The sequence below is a fragment of the Pseudoliparis swirei genome, chromosome 7 (genome assembly GCF_029220125.1).
Source record: "Pseudoliparis swirei isolate HS2019 ecotype Mariana Trench chromosome 7, NWPU_hadal_v1, whole genome shotgun sequence".
NCBI lineage: Eukaryota > Metazoa > Chordata > Actinopteri > Perciformes > Liparidae > Pseudoliparis > Pseudoliparis swirei.
This window is the reverse complement of record NC_079394.1, coordinates 10,333,562-10,349,243: the sequence shown is the minus strand read 5'-3', so window position 1 is coordinate 10,349,243 and position 15,682 is coordinate 10,333,562. Positions and strand designations below refer to the sequence as shown.

The following is a 15,682-nucleotide window of genomic DNA, read 5'->3' as shown; positions in this document are numbered from 1 at the left end:
CGAAGCTGGTTTGGATTGAAAACTCTTCGAGGCTGCTTGACGTGTGGACGGGCAGAAACAGAGATCTCTGAAAGCAATGACGCAAATAAACACCCACGTTGGCTTCTGGATTGGGTCTTATTGTTACCACGTGTTTCTCCATGATTTGTAACAACAAATAAACATCCGTCAACCTGCGGTCAATTCTTACATGATTGACCAATGACAAGCGTTAACGACCTTGTTTTCTCCGCGAGCAGCTGGTGTGCAGTGAAATTCTGCATTTAATTACGTTCCATGCGCCGGAGGCAAACTATTCATTTGACTGCTTCGTGACAATTCCCGTGTCCAGCAGCTTTCTCCGCTAAGCTCCACTGATTGAGGCTCGCGTGCGTGAATCTGTGGATTTCAAAGACTCATCTATTTTTGCTCCACATAAGATAGTCATCTATACAACAGCGAAAGACAATTTGGGTGGAATAAAGTGTCTCTGTGGTTTCCAGTTTGCATGATTCAAAAAGTCATCGACGTCTGTGCTCATGTATCACGTTTCACCTTCCAGAGGAGTCAGTTCCAGACTGATGCATCACCATTTCGGTTCAATTGAAAAATAAAGTTTATTTTCTCTGTTCCATTTGTCAGTTTTCCGACGGTTGCTCGTTCCTCTGCGGCCCAACCCGCCTCGAGGCCGCGCTTGTCTCTGTCGCCCAGCGCAGCCCGAAGCCGAGGGCCCCCGCCTGCCCCATGCAATAGAAAGCAGATGGCCGGTCCTCTGACGGCAGCCGGCTGCAGTCAGCAGTCCAGGAGAGGAAACTTCTCATTCGCCATCATCCATCATCGGGCCGGGAGCGGTGGGAGGAGAGGGGGAGGAAAGACAGAGCAACGCCTGACACCCGACGTCTGGCCTCTTTCAAACGCCTTCGCATGGCACATTCATGGCTCGCACTCGTACACACATGTGAAAACAAGCGCACGCACACACACACGGACACACCCCACACACACCATTGAATACATTCTGGGTCACGTTTTCTGTTTCTTGCCTTTCATTAGTGGTATTATTCTTTTCTGCGCCGGGTTGGTTGTGAAAAGTCTTTTATGGTTGTGCTTCCCATTGGGGAGGGGGCCGAGAGAGAGAGAAAGAGAGTGTGTGTGTGCGTGTGTTTGTGTGTGTGATTTCTTCTACGTCCGGCGGTGCCGTCCTCTCATTAGACCCGACCAGGTCCAACAGAACTAAATAAAAAGAGTAAGTACAAAGAGATGCAGAAGAAGAGTAAGAGAGAGAAACCATATTGAAGTATGTACCTGACAGCTGAGGATCATTAATCACTGTCACACTTGAAAGGAGAGGAGGGAGGAAGAGGTGGAGGACGTGTGGGTGGCATTTGACGTGGCATTCACACACGCGCACATACACACACACACGTTCTGTTCCACACATTCTTCCACAGACCTCCTGTGTCTCTGTGCTCCAGTTCAATTCAATTATTCCACATGAGAGATGAACAGTTTCCCCAAAACATCCAAATAGGGTTGAATAAAAATGTTAAAAGATAAACACCCCAAAAAACACATGCACACCACTGCTCATTCACATGCTCGGAGGCCCCTCATGTCTGCGAGCCGCTGACACTAATAAGGGCTGTTGAAGGTTTGACTCCTCGCGGCAGGCCGCCGCTGCACAGCAGGGACGGCCATTCACAGCCTGTCAAGCCTCCCCGCAGCAAGAGGCAGGCAGAATGTGGGACTCTCACAAAAGAGATGACGGCGACACAGTGACTTCAAATCTCAGGCATGCAGGCACGCACAAAAAGACAGACACACACACACACACACATCCCTGTCATCATCGTGCAGCGGGACAGCAGCTGGCCTGTCTGATTGTCAGTCACACTGATGAGACTGCTCAGCTATGTCCGGCCTCCTTCCCGAGCCCCCCCCCCCCCCCACACACACACACTGCCAGCTTTCGGTTCAAGTCAACTCAAAGAGCGTCTTTTTTTCTGACTACAAGAATAAATACAGAAAGAATTACAGAAAACAAATTATTCCCGTCATTATTTGAATACTGAAAGCTCGAAGCCGCACAATCAAGCTATCTCTGTTTACCATTAACTGATCGTGAGTTATATAATTATTGTGACAACCCTGTTTCCTAAAAATTATGTTTGCATCTAACTACACACATAATCACATACATTTCATTTCATTTATTTAACAAAAGTAACATAAAGCAGCGCGCAGCAGTGAGATGGCCAACATGTCGTACATACTGTCACTCTACATATTTAATCAACACCTCGCCCACAATCTTATTGCGATTGTGAAACATAATTTGATTTACCTTCTCTCTTTTTAATCCAAATTTGACTGATTTGGTTGGTTAAAACACATGTTCTCTGGTGTGACATACTCAGAACACATTTGTGATGATCAGAATACTTTATCCACATTTAATTGACTGCTGTCTCACAAAGAGTCCTTCTTTAGTTGAGTCCAACACTGTCTCTGGTGGACATGAAGGCTTTTAGCCAAACACCACAGCTCCGCCTCCCATACGTCCTCACTTCCCGAGAATCCACAGCTGGCAGTGTTGAAACCTCAATACAATGCTTTACAGATTATGTCATTGTACTTTTTACACTTCCACTGAGTGTTTGGCCAGTTTCACACCGGAATAGCGTTTCCATTGCATTACGTTTCATTTTCTATATTTGAGCCACAATCCTGTCATCACCAATCCTGGTGTTCCAGAGGCAGTCTTTCAACCACTTCTTAAACATGTCCTACTTAAGTGTCCCTCATTAAGACAGAGACACAACCAGCTTCAGAGCTGCAGCTCTGCAGCTGACCCTGCCTGACCTCTGATGTCTCTGTGAAGGAGGACAGCTAAGAGAATTTTCCTTGAGGGATCTATTATGCGAGGGATGTATGTTGCACATCCAGATGCATTCAGTGTGTCTTTAACTAATCAGGTGTCTATTGAGTAGGAATTACAAATTTAGAAAAGGATTAAGAAATTAATCTGTGCTCAAAAATAAACAAGATGAGTGTGTTGGGCTGGACATATGAGGACAAATAGGAGTTCAGCTGCTGCCGCCTCCTGAAATATGATGTGTACGTGTGTTCATGTACTTTCACAATTGCATTTCATTAATTCATGATATTGATTATACTGCAATAAAGAAGATATCAACATTTTTAATAACTGTTAAATGGCCATTGCAATGAATAATGTCACTGCACTGAACATGTTGTTCTTCAGTGGTCCCAAACCTTTTTAGAGGCATTGTCTACTTTGAGCCTTCATAACACTTTAAAAAAGCACAGAGGGATTGTTCCAGCTCAGATAGTCATTTAAGGATTGCTCTGGAGAAGGTTGTTCTGGTGGAGGTATGCTGAGCGTTCAGTGAAGACGGCCCTTTCAAGTGTTCGAGAACAAAATGGAGAGAGGGGTCGGAGAGTCTTTACATCAAAAGGGTCGAGTGTTGGAATCTATAAACGAGGGTTCACTCCGGCCGCATTTAGAGTGTTAGGAAAACAACCAGTTGTCAAAGAGCTATTGATGAGGTGATTGAGGAAAGGAAGGAGGTCGGGAGCGATAGACTGAGAAGGCAGGAAGGGGGGTAAAGGTCAAAAGGCCAGGTGCTTGGTTAGATGGAGGTAACCAGGGTTAGTATCTCATTGGGTGGGAGGGGTGAGTAGGAAGTTGGAGAGGGAGGTGAAGCGGTAGATCAGGTGGTGTCAGCAGGTAGGTGGGGAAATGAAGACCAAATGAATGTCAAAGTTCACCGATCTTAAGTATTGTGGCCCACGGTGCCAACATTCATGCTCTGTATAAACAATTTTACAAGGAAAAAGAAAGAAATAATTAATTGTGATGGTGCTGTCTGCCTTACGGCTCCGTCTCTTCTGGGATGGATGTGAAATGGACTGCAGTGGAGGTCTAGACGAGGAGCAGTATGAAAACAGAAATAACAGGGAGAGAGAGCCAGGCCAGAAAATGCACACTCCCCTCCTGGGTGGCAGACAGACCCAGAGAAGGATCATCTGTCTCCATTATGCTCTCCCTACAAATCATCTACATTTCCCCCCTTTTCCTCTGCTGCCCACAAGCTCGTAAAGCTAGCTTTTCCATGCTGCTTTTGGCAAAAAGGAGCGAGAGAGACGTCCAGCGAGGTGCATTGTGGGTGGTCGAGGGTTGTACGAACCGATGCATACAGACACACACGCGTACCGCATATTATTCAGTTTCGACGGGATCGACCACAAAGCGGCTATTCGTACCAGAATGATACATTTCTGACAGCTGAATAAATGCTGCTGAGGGATTATAAGTATCTGGGATGTCTGCACTTCCCACGAGCCCTCTCTTCTGGTTCTGGGGTTCTGGTGTTTATGCTTTTCCTGCACATTTCAGTCTGTTTCTGTCACGGAATAATGGAATTACTTTGTAACAGCGGTTTGCTTTTGTATGTGTGAACTTGATCTGAGTTTAACAATTGAGTAAGGCGAATTGAAGAGGTTCAACCTTTGCAATAACTGTGTGATATTAATGAATTATGAGATATTAAAAACGACCATATTTCTTCTGTTGTAGCCTGAAAACTATAAAGAACACATAAAACTAAATGTCCCCGACTGACAGGCTTCTAATTATTCCTACAAGGCTTACATTTCTTACAAGCACTTTACCATTCAAAGCACACGAAAAAGTGTGTTCTTCATCATTCATATTAACGGCTACATTAATTCAGATGCAAAACTATTTCTCGGCCTCACACCCCAGGGGTCATACAGCTGGTTATCACTTTGGAGGTCTTCGAATTTTAGCAACTTTTGTTTATTATTTCCTGGGTATTTTAAATTAAATTGTTCATATTGCCCCCAGTTGCACCGTGTAATGATACTGTGGAAAATAAAACTGTAGTTTAAAATAGAGTTCATGTAAAATGTCTCCAGTAAAAAGTGTGGGAAATAAAGAGCTGTGACTTCCACAAAGAACAAAAGACTGAGAATAACTCGAAAATAAATCTCAGGAAGAGACAAACAATTCCAAGACACATTTTTCGAAGATCAAAGCCGATGAAAAAATATCCCAGATTATTTTTGCCATAATTGATTATCTGTCGAAAGCTAAATCCTTGCCTATTCTTACTTTTAAGGGAGCGTTTCAAGTCACAACAAAACTATTCACACTCCAAAACGGTACCAAATGGATAGAAAGCTTTTTCTCCTCATAAGCATAGTTTGACTTCTTTGGTGATCTTAGCGAGAGTAATGTTCTACCAGATCACACATTTGAAATGTCTTTTATTATATTTAGTATACAGATGTTGTAACGCCCTGTTCTGTGTCTCCTGTCTCCTTGATTGGTTAATTCCCTTCACCTGCCCCCAATCACTCCTATGCCTCCTTGATTGGTTAATTCCCTTCACCTGCCCTCAGCCACTCATGTCTCCCTGATTGTCTCATGTCGTACACCTGTGTTTTCTCCCCTATATATTGTGACTGTCTTTCCCTTGTCTCTGGCTGGATTCTTGTCTGTAGTTTTATCTTCCTTGTGCTCCTTGTGCCATGTGATTTCTGTACCAAGCTCTCTAGCGTATACACTAGTGTGTATCGCTGACCTGCCTGTTCTTACCTCCGATTCTCTGCCTGCTCCCTTTTGGACTGGTTATTGGAACCTTTTGCCTCAGTAAAGAAAGTTTTTGTGATTCACATTGAGTCCTGTCCTGTTCCTCTGCACATGAGCTCTTGCCCCTCGCTACCCGTGACAGATGTACAAGATTCATTGGTTTGAGAGTAGGCCAAACCTTCATTTAAAGAGGCTAAATTCAAAATTCAGAGCATGTCTTTGATTGAGAGGTTGAGGAATTAGTGGCTACACTCTATAAGGACTCAAGTCATTAATCAGTGAAGTTAACGTCAACCACTCTCTTTTCCTAAACCTAACTAAGTGTTTTTTCCTGTGAAGACACTTTCTAAGGGAGGTGAATAGGCCATGACCCACCAGATTAGGAGACAATAAGGGTCTAACATTTCAAACAGGCGGAGCTTGTAATGCGTCATCTTTGTTGTCCATTCCATTCCATTATTCATACCGCTTATCCTCATTAGGGTCGCGTGGCGCTGGAGCCGATCCCAGCTGATCTTGGTTGTCGAGCATCTTTAATGCAGTTGACATGTGACCTCAAATTCACAGAGGCGCTACTTTTAATACAGTCAGATCTTGATCTGTATTCTGGAAATCATAAACTTGGTGCAGAAACATGGTCACATGGACACTTTATTGTAATAATCGTCTACTCAACTCACCGTTCTAACACTTCAAACTCTTCAAACACTATCTTATTCTTGATGGACAATCTAAACAGGAATATCATGCTCAGGGTGATGGTTGGCTGGTTTAAGAAGATCAAAATCAGGCTTCAAAACACATACTAACACACAGTGTAGACACACACACATTTTTATAGGGCTGTTGTTGCTGTGAGCAATTACAGCTCCTTATCTAACAGTGAGGATAATGAGGTTACACAGAGAGCAAATTCTATCATGTCGGCATAATGAGATTTGGGCTTGTGTCGCACGTCCTAGGGTCGAGAACAGGGACGGGGACGCACACCAATACACACTTGCACTCACACACACACACACACACACACACAGCTTTCTTATCTGCCCCACCTCGCATCTCTGTCTGACATTCAGGGGAAATTGCATTCAGGCTCAGTGTGTGATGCAGTGTGTGAATGACTGAGGCTCTCCCCCTCTTTTCCTCTCCCTGCATACCCCCCCCCCCCACCGAATCCCATACCAGTCTCCCCCCTTCATGTTCTCCAACAACCCCACCACCACTTCTGACAGGCTGTTTGATTTATGACTCCAATTCCCCAGCGCCGACACATAGACGCAGGCCACACTCCCAACTATATGTATGTATTTTAGTTTCCCCCACAGCTCTCTCTCCCCTCTCCTTGGCTACACTTCTCTCTCACTCCCCCTATCTTTAGCTGTCTCTATCTGTTTATCTGTTCTCTCTCTCTTTCTAACACACAAACAAACACACACACACACCCTGGGTGTGGTGATTGATTATCCTAGCAGGACTGTCTGGTGTATTTTTGATCCTTTTGAAATGTAATCTCTGTGAGCAGCACAGGGAGCGTCTCGTCACACGTATACATGCACACACACGCAAACACACACACACACAAACACTCGGCAAAGTTGCCGAAATGAGAGTGTTTTGGAAAGGCAGTGCAAGCATGAAGTGCAGGTATTTTTTCGGCATCATATTTCAAGTTGTATACGCAGACAACTTCATCAAAAGCTGGAAAGTAAAATGGGAACAGAGCAGCTTGCCAAGCAGTGTACCTCCATTTGTGTACAATTACAAAGTAACGCTGAATTTTGCAGTGCCATATAGTTCTAAAATAGTCAATATAATGTACACAATATGAAATCAGTAATTGTATACATTTACTAATCTGGGAAATGCTTCATAACCGTGATGCTGTGGGGGTCAGCTTGTTGGCTGTCTTCACTGGAGTTTCATGGAGCGTTGACTTGAGGTTGGCCGCCCGGTGGGCGCCGCTCTGCTCCAGTGCGCTTTAGCTCGGCTCAGGGGCTGGAGTTGGAGTTGGGGGAGGCAGACCCCAAAAGAGAAGATATCACCTCATGGGAACTCCAAAGTTGCCTTTTTTTACATGTCAAGCTGACGGTCTTAAATCATCGGCATTGTGTTCAAAGTTGTCAGGTGTGTGAACCTGTAGCTTCCCAGTGAGGATGGGAGTTGTGGACAGCAAAGAGCTCCTATATGTGTCTGAATGCGTCTTAAACCACAATGTCCTGTTGTCTAAGGTGTAACATGAGGGTGTGGAGGTGTTTAAATGCAAGTAATGTAAAGAGTAATTGAAGTCAACACTTTTTCTCATTGAATAGTTAAGTTATGTTAAATCCTCCATCACTTATGGGCAGATCATTGTTGATTAGTTTATTATCTAACACTGTGAATAAGGGGCCAGTAGTAATGCTTATGGTCTAAATTAATAATCACTGGGAAGGGAAAGGTTTAGAGGCCCAGGCTATATTCAACAAGAACATCCATTTCCGGATGCTTTCCTGCTTGACGGGTTAACCTACTCAAACTGTGTTTGTTGTTATTCTACTGCTGCTCCTATTGTTAACACTACCATTAACGTAAAGTAAGTCTCAGTACCTCATCCTTGAAACGGCACATCTTTATGGTTTGTCTAAATGATGATGTTCAGAACATCCTGTGAACTCATATAGCTGCGTATGACAATGCATGAGCAGATATGTTTACTGGTAAATGCATATGAACACACTCAGCAGGAGGACAGTGGACGGCAAGATGGAGACAAAGCCTTATTCTTACCATCTCCGTCTCGACTCTAAAATGACCTGCAGACACAAACAGCCATGGTCTTGGATCAGTACCCCCCCCCCCCCCCCCCAACCATTCAAACCGGGGGGTGTCTCAGCTCTTGGAATAATTGATATATAAAAAATAACAGAGCACTGTATCCGCGTGTGTGTTTGCGTGCGCTGAAACATGCATCGATGGCTGATGTGTGCTTCGTCCCCCAGGTCATCGATCATAGGCAGGCTCTCATCAATAATGGGCCCTATATGTGTCTGTCTCTCAGCGGGGGACTGGGAACACAAAGAGACATACATGGATCAAACACAAAAGGGACCATTACACACAACCTTATCAATACTCTGTCCAGAGAAACTACTTTTCTTCCTCTCTCATGGGAAAAATCAGTTGGCTGCCCAATTAGTAACAGCTAGAGCCATTGATAGAGTTTGACAAGGCTTCCACAATCGGCAACATAATTTGTTTTATTTTGTCATTCTCTACTATGTGTGTACTTTATTATCATCACACGTTCTCTATTTTCAAAGTGCAACCTTTTTTATATGCATGAAAGTTAAGGATTTAAGTGAACCATTGTTTTAATCATTTTGATAGCTGATGATTGTAAATTTAGATCGGAAGGACCCAGTGTAGAGGTGAAATGCTGCCCGCTATTTGTTTGGAGCGCGTGGCCATATCGTACACGTTGCACCTTTAAGGACCTCTGTACGAAATCTGAACAGAATTGTATATGATGGAGGATATTCAGAGTTGTTTCCCCTTTATATTCTAGTGACCCAACTCCAACGCTACCACTTACACTCCAGCAAACCAAAGTGGTTTGACCTGACCAAGTAACTGATGAACCATCTTTAGAGGCTTTGTGGTTTCATGGCTAAAAAAAAGAGTCTGCACATGTAACATAATTTATCATCTGTCCATGCCTAAGAGCGCCTTCATTAGTGTATAGCCAAACATGTCTGACAGCGGATTGAATGCAACATTTATGTGCATGTCTGCAGACACCTAACAGAGCATAAACAAAATGGCATGTGCCTCCGCTGTCTGATTCTGGAGTATATATATATATACTGTATGTATATATTTTTTTTAAAAGATAGATGACTCTTTAGAAGCCAATGGGAGCCAGAAACCACTGAGCTTTGAATGGCAACGCGGTTGCCAAGACGCAAGAATGTCACGGTCATTGTATTGTAAAAGCAGTATGTGCAAGTTTTACACATTTCCAGAAAACATGCAAGACCGCACTGATGTGTAGTAGCGCCAGAGCCACCACACATTCTTAATTCCTCCCATTTGAATCCTGGTGGTCTTCTATCACTCAACAGTTAACACGAGGCACTGGAGAAAATGATTTATGAGCGACACATGGATGATTTCAGCGGTGTAGTCTGTTGACCACATCCCTTTGGAGTATTCCTTTGACATTCCCAACACCAGATGCTGGATCCTCAAATGGTGCTGCAGTTGAGTTGATGTGTCCGTTGGATTTCTCTCCAGAGACACACAGATTGAGATAGTGATAATATGGAGAGAAGCAGGCTGTCACACAGATGATGATCAACAGGCCACCACAGATATGTGGACTGAAGCTAATGTCAAAGTCTCACACTCAGCTGGTTCACCACAGCTAAACTCAGACACTTTCCCATGGTGCACTCTAGGGAGCAAGCACATCAAGCCTGAAGGCCTCAACGTGTGTGAGTCCTTGTAGAGTGTGTGACCACTTTGAAATGCTGTGTGACTCAGTGGATCAATCAAACCAACATATTTAACTAACAAACAATTATTTAAAATTACTCGTGAAACGAGAGTTATGGCCGTCATAACATGGAGCATCAGTAAAGTGTGTCCACTGAGTGGAGAGTGTCTATTTTGGATTTTTGTTGGCTGTGATTTTTGATGGCATATAAAAGACGAGGAGCATTAAATATTCTCATAAAATCCCTTTGAATGACGAGCTTCTTCTTCTTCTTCTTCTTCTTCTTCTTCTTCTTCTTTTTTAATGGCATCCATATATTTGGTGCATTACCGCCACCCTCTGCTCTGGAGTATTAATCGGACAGTAGACTCTTTACCAAAAAATAAATTAAAAATAAATAAAAATAAAAATAAATTAAAAATAAATATATATAAATAAATAAATAAAATAATAATAATTAATCCTCATCCCTACATTTCCCCAGTGTATGACCTTATTCCTAGTAAAGACCTTACCTTTTGTCTCACCTCAACCTCTGCTCCTGAGACTTGGCTCAACCACCCAGAGACACGTTGGTGGTGCTGTGGATTCAAACTCAATGAGCAAAAGATGAAATGTGGTGGGAGTGGTGCCTTCACAGTCCCAAGACTACTGTGGGGATTTAAAGCTGCACTTTTATAAACATTATTTTATTATTCCATTCATTATTTAATGGTTCCATTGCTTGGGTTGATGACGGAAGACTAAGGGAAAGTAATTTAAAAATAAATAATTTAATCAGTTGAATTGAATCAGCCAGGCCGATAGAACTCTATATTTTAGAAGTTTCCACATATATCAAGACTGGTAGATATATCAGCTGATAAGTATATAGAAAGTGTAGCAATGCAAAAGATGAAGTAATTTGATAAAGTATCTCCTTTACTTGTCCACAAGAGTTCATTGAGAAGATTTAAATGTCACGCTCAGTACAAATCGTGGTCATAATTCTTAAAAGAAATTTAAAAAAATAAAAAGATACTAAAGGGGATATTGAAAAATGTATCTATGTTTTGTATTTATGTTAAATTACTATCAGTTGATTTATTATCAGCTATTTTACCTCTCATATTAGCCTGGGCCTTATATTTTAGTGATTTAGGTGAACTGACACTTTAAGTGTTTTGGCCGCTTGGTCTTTTTACTCTCCTCTCCTCTTCTCGCCTCCTCTCTCTCCACCTCCAGCGCCCCCAGTCATCCATCTCCAGGCTGGGCCAGTCAGTGGCAGCTCTATTGATAGGGTAATCCAGGCCTGATTAATGACCCAGTAATCAGAGGGGTCCTCAGATCAATCATGGGAGTGATCAATAACCCCTGGCCAAGGCGATCATTAGCCTGCTAGAGTGCATCCTCTATTAGACCCACGGTCCAAAATAAAGGATCTAAAAGAAAGAGAGGAGGTTCGGGGAGTGAAGGATGGAGGCAGTTTTTATACGATGAAAAGAGAACGGAGCCGCTTCTCCGTGCTGAAACGGAGAGGAAACAGTGAACCATCGTATTTACATTCATACATGTGCAGGTCAGGAGTCCTGGGACTGCAGAGCGCTACATGAAAACACACTGACATTGCAGCAGGCTGGCTTAATGAAACGTGTCACAGCAGCTGGGCAGGTAGAATAATGTGTTAATGAGTGAGTGTCATGCTGTGTGTGTGTCTGTATGTGTGTGTGTGTGTGCAGTATGTGAGTGTGTGCATACAAAATGTGCACGTGTCCATAATCTATGTGTGAGTACATGTGTTTGGGGACTGTGTGTAGGTGTTTCTCTGTTTATTAGTGTGTGTGCATAGAAAATGTGCACAAGTCCATACTATATATGTGTGTTTGTGGATACATGTGTTTGGGGACTGTGTGTGTGTGTGTGTGTGTGTGTGTGTGTATCAGCGGGGTACGATGGTTTCTGATTTATAGCCTGTGTCCCTCAGTGCCAGCTCTCTGTCTGCTCGAGCATGGAGGATGAATGGAGCTCTGTCAGTCCAGCCAGACCTCTCACCCCCTGTTCCACCTTCTACTCCCCAAATCCCCCTAAACAACTCTCTCTCTCTCTCCCCTTTGCTCCCTTTCGCTCCCCCAACCCCTCCTCTTATCCTTGTCGCTTCTTTCCCAACACCACTTTCTAACTCTCTGCGAACACATTGAGAGGCTTTACTTGTTGCTATAACTGTTCTCTCCGCAGCTGGCAACATCAGTGAACTGGGGAAATAACCTCTCACGAAGCAGGGCCTCCATGTTCATTAGAGTAAGCCCGTCTGTTGTCAGAAGCTCAGTCAGGACGTCCTGTGGCAGAGAAAATATTCAGCTGTGGGGAAACATCAGGGCAGAGATTCAGCCTTTTACAGGAAAATTCTCGGACTCAGTAATTTCTATCAGTTATAATAATATTGTACTCACTGAATTAATCAAGCATTTGCTAAGTCCTGCTCCTCAAACGTATTGGGACAGGGATGTCTATGTGTACAGATTGTAAAGCACTCTGAGGCAAATTTTGAATTTGTGAAACTGGGCTATACAAATAAACTGAATTGAAAAACGTAGACCGGCCAATCATAGTGTAGCATCTGCGTGCTCCGAACCAGAGTCTGCTCCATAGACTCTCATGCTGTTGCAGATTTTCTTAATTTCAGGCTAGTTATGTTAATTTTGAGTTTGTGTATGCTCTCCGATGTGACTTTGAGGGAAACTAAAAGACTTGGTAGTACAACAATACACAAACAAATGATCTAATTTCAAGTCGATCTGGAGTGGAGGTTGGTAAAACAGTCCTACTACTTTGACAAAAGTAAAGGTATCTTTTAATGGCTATACAAATAGGGAGGCAAACAAAGACTGTTTCAATGTTCACGTGGGTATCTGACCACTGCTTTAACACAGACGTGACACAATGTGAACACATCCTTGAACAGGACCGGAAGGGGGTGACAAGTCATGCTGGGAATCTAATGTCACATTCGCAACATACCCCGAATTCTGTGAATGCTTTGTTGAAATATTCATTTTTATATTTTTGTCCCTATTTATTGCCCATCTCTCTCAGCTCCACCTTTTCTCTTTCAACTGCACATGCTGTGTGATGCTTTACTGTGTATGAGAAGAAAAACACCCACAGTGAAACAGGTAAAACCGAGGCGATGCCAGAGACCAGCTGTTTGTTTGTGCGTGTGTGTGTTAATGAGTTAGTGAGTGTGTGTGCCTGTAAAGTACTTGAGTTAGTGTATTACATACAATAATACAGTGCATGCATACTTCTATGTGTTTTAGTTTACGTCAAGATGTATTCTTTATCTGTATACATTAATATAATGCATGTGTGTGTCTGTGTGTATAGTTACGGGAACGTGTTTGTCAGTCTGTGTAGGCACGTGTGTGTGTGTGTGTGTGTGTGTGCCAGTGCCACTGCTCTCTGATGTGGCAGCCTGCTGTGTGTACTCATTTATGTGTAATGAATGCTTATGAGGCTAAACAGATGGTGTGTTAACATGGTCAAATATGATCTGCTGCCATACAATATGGTGGCACGCTGGTGTTTACAACACACACATTACACAGCAACGCAGCTTTAGAGCCGCCCGGCTTTCCTTAACACATCCAAGTTGAATGATACTTTAATCTAAATTGGTATTTTTTTGATTCATGCTACACTGTGGCAACAATCTATTAATCTAAACCCAGGAATGTAAAGGCGGCAGATCCAACATTGGGAGCATTTTGATTGCCTCTCAAGGAGAAGTTTGGAATGAAACACCGACATCATTGTCATTATCTGCTCAGGTAGACCTTACTCCACTATATCGTTTCAGATTAAATAGTCGTGTGCTTCGATATTATTGTTAGGAATGTTAAATACAGCTCATGTAGGCTACAAGACAAATTGTACACCAAGTAACTTTATTTATGTTTTTAAAGGGTTAAACCTGCGTCAACTGATTTTGTTGGCCACCTGGAGGCAGCGCAGCAAGCTGTAAGATATCTGCATTTTTAGTTAGTTGTTGGCTGCTTTGCAAATGTCAGCCATTCGCTCTTCTTTTACCTCGGTTTTGGTCTCCACCGACCCCTGAGGGAAATGTGTATTTCTTTCATTGCTACAGAGGTCCACAGTGTTCACCACCTCGCTGATGATCTGCTGTTTCTGAGCGGGGAGTCGGCTCATCAGAGCATTGCTGCAGAAAAATAAAAAATAAATCCTGTTTGATGCATCTTGAAACTACTAGTTGAAAAAAGTGAGTGAACCAAAACAGTTTAAATAAAAAGTCATAAAACCAAAACAATGATATTAAAAAATAGGTTTCATTATTTCAACTAGAATACTTTTAATTGGATAAAGCTTGTGGTGTCATAAGGTGATTACCAACACTCACCTTGAGAGACCATTAGCCAGCAGCTCCACCACACACACGCCTTTCTGGCCAAGCTGTCCTTGGCGAACGATGACAGAGGTGTCTCAGAGGAAGCCAGACTAAAGAGAGACCAAACTGCAGGATGAGCCACACACACACACACACACACACACGCACACACACGCACGCACACGCATACACACAGGTGGTTCTCCACTGCTAGCCTAATAATAATCCAACCATAACCCAACATACACGAAAGCATCTGTATGTTTTTTGTATCTTTAATGACTCATAACATAACTCGTGTTGCACAAAGCTCCACCCAAACACTCTGATTGGTTTGAGAAAGCAACACAACCTCGCCTTGTTTAACCCCAGTTCAGCAACATACCTCACGAGAGGCCAAAGACAAGTCCGTCAGACGATGATTGGGTATAAAAATGTTTGTCTTGAGAGTTGAGATTCCTTTATGTTACGGTGGTGCCAGAGAGGCAACAGGGGACGGGTGTTTACTGTAATTTAAAACAGAAAAACAGCATGACTACACAGGCTGGGCTGGGCTGAACAGGCCTCTATTGACGAATGCCAAAACCTAAACTAGCAGGGCCTGGAGTCTGTCATCAGACACACTGACAGTGAGAGCTGACAGGGACACACACACAAACACACACACACACACACACACACACATCCACCTCCCCCCCCCCCCCCACACACACACTCAGCCACCACACAATCTGGAGCAATCTTACCCCATGTAGCATTTTACTGTGCAATCATCAAAGCGCCATTAAATCAGAAGTGACTGCCAATAAAGGGAGGAAATTGCGGGCAAGGATTACGATGTTTGCATGATAACGTGTGTGTGTGTGGGGAGGGCAGGGGGGGATGTAATGGGGGTGGGGGCATCACAAGATTTATGTAGCATTTACTGTTGAGCAAGTCGTAAAGTGTAATTACAGGGGGGGGGGGGGGCGACACGCCGCAGAGCCACAGCCCGGCAGGCGGACTGGCAGGAAGGCAAGGAGACAAGTGATCAAGGCCTATTCACCCACACTGTCTCTCTGTTCGTCCCTTCTTCTTTCCCTCTTTATCCGTCTGTCTCTCAACAGCTCCGGGCCCATTAATCAGCCGCAACAAGTCCAAGCTGTCGAACCAGCTGAGTCCTCTGACACAGAGCTCTTCATGGGAACCATTCAGCGAGGGCGGCGACTGA

General features: G+C 43.5%; 1 long non-coding RNA gene across 1 annotated transcript; it reads right to left on the bottom strand.

Moving 5' to 3' along the window:
- Positions 1–12,244: 12,244 nt before the first annotated feature.
- On the bottom strand, positions 12,245–14,604 carry LOC130197389 (uncharacterized). The gene is made up of 3 exons (XR_008832440.1): positions 14,485–14,604; positions 14,157–14,286; positions 12,245–12,428 (listed from the first exon to the last, which is right to left on the bottom strand). It is a non-coding gene; the product is annotated as an uncharacterized LOC130197389 (long non-coding RNA).
- Positions 14,605–15,682: the final 1,078 nt, after the last annotated feature.